This window comes from Parasteatoda tepidariorum, chromosome 10 (assembly GCF_043381705.1).
Source record: "Parasteatoda tepidariorum isolate YZ-2023 chromosome 10, CAS_Ptep_4.0, whole genome shotgun sequence".
Lineage (NCBI taxonomy): Eukaryota > Metazoa > Arthropoda > Arachnida > Araneae > Theridiidae > Parasteatoda > Parasteatoda tepidariorum.
Window position 1 is genome coordinate 16,875,488 of NC_092213.1, and position 5,194 is coordinate 16,880,681.

Consider the following 5,194-nt stretch of genomic DNA (forward strand, 5'->3'; position numbering starts at 1 on the left):
TATATTATACGAAAAAAGTTTCAATTAAATAAATTTATATTTGTTTCTGGTATCTATATTGAAATGCGAAAAACGAATATCATATCCATCTTACTATTTAAACCACTAATTTTATAAGCAATGTGTGGGTGACCACTAGCTAAGTTATCTTCTTCTAAGTAAACGAAACGTTCTTCCACTATTATTTTAGAAATCATACCACTCACTCCAGAAAAATTCGCCTTTTGTTGGCTACACATCTATCATTCCTTCTTGACAACTTACCAATAAAATCAGCATTCGCTGTTATCAATAACTACATACGTTATTTTAATAAATTTCTTTTTCGTTTTTCAAATATTGAAATTGATTGGAAAACTTCGGGTTTTATTATTTTTCAAAAATATTTCTTCTTTAAGGTACAAAATTACATAATTCTGTCTACAATTTGTAAGTGAAGGCAATCTACTCTAGATATTAATTTTTAGAGAAAATGATTGCTTAAAATAAAAGAAAGAGATTCTCATACACATATTTTACCTTATTACTATTTTAGTATTAAATATGTGTATATGCTTGAACTACAAGCTCGCCATAAAAACAATTTCATCTGCTATTATGAATTGTGTTATACAACGGATTTATAAATACTGCATGAAATTTTAATCAATCTCATTATCTTCTTTTATTTATGGTTGTTTTGATCATTTATAATAATATATAAGAAATAATTGTTTTGTATAAACTTCCATTTCGTAAAGCATTACATAAAGTTTTAAATTTTACACATGACATCAACTGATGAAAACTAATTTCATATTTCCCCAATAAATTGAATTTTGATCTTGAACTTTAATCCCTTTTTAATTGGAATTTAGAATTCAGAATTCTTCCTCCTTTGTTTGGCATTCTATTTATATTTTCCATTCAGAGTTGTTTACGGCACAAACTTTTCAATTCAATATTCCAATATTTCGAAGCGTTATATTTATTTTTAACAATAAAACTCCGCTATTCCCCTTTTTTATTTTGAGCACTTTCTTGAATAAATCTAAAAAGTGTAAATAAAGCTATCTTTTCTTATAATTTAACTTTGAAAGCATAATTTGTAATACTTTATTTATATATATATATATTTTTGTAATGAAAAACTTTTTAAATAGTAAAAAGCTTTCAATCATATAAATATTTTTGAAATATCTATTAAATAGAAAATTAGATTAAATTTCCTATTTAAATACAACATGTTTCAATAATGTAAAGAAATTCTTTTTATAATGTAAGCAAAAAAAATTACAAACTAAAAACTCCATTTAAAATTTTTCTGACTTACGAAAATTTTATACTTTAGTAAATTTTATGATAATTATATAATTACGTGTCTATTAAAATTTTTCCCTTTTTTCGTTTGCGTATAAAGGAGAAAGTTTAAAAAAATATTTACTTTCAGAAAAATGATCTTTATATTTATAATTTTGATACAAACTTCACAAAAAATAATTATTTTTTTTTCGAAATAATAATACAAAAAAGAGATGATGTTGAAGCCAATAATCTTATTTTAAAAAATTGCATTCACAAATTGTATTCTTTACTTAAATTATTTTATTATCAGATATGATAATTTTATTTGTTTAAGATTTTTTAAATCATTCCCTAATTATTACATAATTTCTCAAATAATTAAAATTTTCAAAAATGTAAAAACTTTTATCACTTGATAAAAAAATGCTTTTATAAATATGCACTCAATACATATAAATACATATTTACCTGATAGAAATATATTAATATAAAATTGCTTTTCATATCAATATTTTTTAAATTATTTTGACATGAATTCTATAATGAAATAAATTATTTATGAAATAGTAATAAAGGAGAGACTTTTTAAAAGCGAATAATTTTATTATTAAAAATTAAATTTACAAAATGAGTAATTTACGTTAGCATGAGATGCAATAACTTTGTTTGATTTTATTTTACAAAAATCACACTCTTTTGCTAATACGTAATTACTAAATAAGTTTCAGCTAGAAAATTGGATACATTTTTCCCTTTTTAGAAAATAATTTCAATGTTTAGACATTCTCAATCATTTTGTCATATACTACTTGCTATGTTTTCAAAATAAATCTAAAAAACGATAACAGGAGAAAATTTATTAAACGTTAACTTTCCTATTTTGTTAAATATTATAAACTAATAAAAGTACAATAAAAAGTATAAAATATTACAAGATGATCGTGATCATGAATCAAAAAATTGTTTTAATGCTTGTATCTCTATAAATATATCTCTTAAATAGCTCTATTTTACTATTACGCAATTATACAAAAAGTTTTAACTAAAATATTTAAAACAATGTTTATTTTTTGAAAATAATTTTCATGTTTATATATTTCCAATCATTTTGACAAGCATTACTTGCTTTGTTTTGAAAATAAGTCTGGAAAACGTTAACAGAAAAATATATTAAACGTTGACTTCCCAAACAAATTTTATACTTTGTAAATTATGATAAACATACAATAAGAAAAAGATAAAACAAATTAGAAAAAAGAGACCATAAATATAAAATACCTAATACAAGATGATCGTGATCATAAGTCGACTAATTATTGTAATTTGTTACCATAAAAACACGCTACTTGCAAAATATAGCACTCAGAGTAAAAATCTCCCAAACTGACTACATTAAGAGAAATAAAACCTCTAAAATCTGTTTCCAGGGTATTTAATCCCTGCCTTTCCTTCATTTGCGCTTTATGATTATATTTATAGAATTAAATGTGGATATAAGTCTAAAATATCTAAACAGAAAAAAAATAATAGCTTATGATGTCAAAAAAAATTTATTAACTATATAAATTTAAAAAAATGACCATGTAAAATGAAATTAAAAGTAATACAAGATGATCATGATTATAAAATCAACAATCATAGTTTTTTTTTTCGATAAAAACGTACTATTTGCCAAAATATATCCCTCTAAAAAATGTTCCAAACTGACTAATTTAGAGGGAAAAAATTCTTCGAATTTGTTCAAAGAGTATGTAATCTCTGTGTTCCCCTCACAAAGCGCTTGACGAGACATGCAATTAAAATCCACTTTCTAAGCCTTGTTTCTGCGCTTGGCTTGTTTCGACAAGTCTCGACATGTTCTGGGTGCAAGAAGTTGATGGATTAGCTGACACCCGCTCCCAGAGGGGCAATTATGGGAAAAGTTGGACAGCGCAATTCGAATTTCGGAAAGCAATCAGGAAAATACTCTGTCTTTTCCAATAAAAAGAACAAAGAGGGGTGAGGAAAATATTTTGGTCGACATAAAATAGCCACAATTCAAATATAGTTGTAGTGTTAGTGTGATTAATTATTGCATGCAGTAATTGTATAATTTTAATCTTATCTTTAATAGTGCAATAATTAGAACAACAAATAAAGTTCAGGGTGAGCTATAGTTGAAAAATTGATAAAAATAATTTTTTTAATTAAATTTTTGATTTTCTTTTTATCCGCAAGCAATAAATACCTGTATGGTTATAAATTTTCCAGCTTTTAAATTTCCTTAATTTCATAAATTTAATTTTTCATCATTTTTAATACCGTTATAATTAAATTAAATTATATCAATCATTTAATTTTTATCCCATATGTCCCCATTACAAGCGAATACAATTTTTTTTTATTTTTTAGTATTAAATCATTTTTAACGGCTAACTTTTTATTAAATACAACTGTATGACTTATTAACACGGTGTCATCACGAAACAAATTTCAAAATCTATTTATTACTTATTTTCTTTAAGCTGTTTTATTATTTTACCGCAAAAATGTTTCGGGTATAGGGCTATATTAAATTTTAATGGACACTTTTGCAATTAACTTGTAGCTAGTTCATTTAAATTGTAATGTTAATAATGCGGGTTAGATCAATTTTTGGCTACATTATTTATTGGTAATGGGCTGTTGGGCTCCCCGTGCATTTTCAGTCCAACCGGTGGATATTTTTTTCTAAAAAAAATGGTTTTTATTTTTTTAAATTAATCCTTTAACTCCATGGTCACCATGTGAGAGATTTTTTTTTTCGTCTTTTAGAAAGCTGATTTGCAAATGTTATCTAAAAGAAATTATTATGATAATAGTTTGAAGTTCCTATGAAACATAAATTACAATACTTCCTTCAATATTTTGTTTGCTTCAGTGAAATAAAATTACGTCAAATGGTTTTTCCCATATGGTGAAAGAAAAAGCTTGTAATGGTTTATAAAATTTTTTACATGCGCTTGCATGCCTTATAAATTTCATCTTTACTAGGAGTTATAATAGACAATACATCAACATGTGTTGTCCGTCTGCAGGTGAATATATAATGTCAAGCTTTAGATGTGATATATGTAAAATATGTATGTTAATTATTGAAAAAAAGGATATTTTACTCAACTGAAATAATGAAAAAATGTTGTTAAGGGAGTGAAGGGAATTAAAAATAATTGAAACCATTTGTGCATGTTTATAGCAAAGAAGAAATACAAATACGAAGCTGTGAACCCTCCTGCTCATCAAAAAATATTATAAAATAGATTCTACTAAATTGTAAATGTGTTGCAGAAAATATATGGTTATCTAAGCGGGACTCTTGGTATTTATTTTGAGAATTTTGGTAAAAACAAAACTTTTGGTAAACTTTGTAATTAAAGTTTAAAAAAATACAGTATTTTAAATGAGTTCAATATTGGAAAATACTAGTTCCGGAGATTAGGAAAAATTTCCTTTTGGTTAAATTTAAGTGAATTAAAACTGACTTACATAACGAAACTAAGGTTATTAAAAAATTACAACACAAAAGAAAATGCCTTAACAGTAAGATATTTCGGTTCAAATTACGGTAAAAGGTACGGGCACCTTGACAGCAATACGGCATCCGTTAAATCTATTATAAAGTAACCTTCATTTTTACCGTAAAATTTTAAACCGTAAATTTTACGGTAACATTAATTTTATTGCTGTGATTCAGTGATCTTACCGTAATATTACTATAGGATTTTGCAGTACATATCACTGTAAAAAATAGGGTCTATCAAATGCTTTGTTGCGTAAAATTTTTCGGAAAAAATGACTTGTACGATCAAAAGTACCGGAGTGCGAATATTTTTACCGGAATATTTTACAGTGTACCTGTATCTCTGCTTTTTCACCATCTGCTTATATTTCG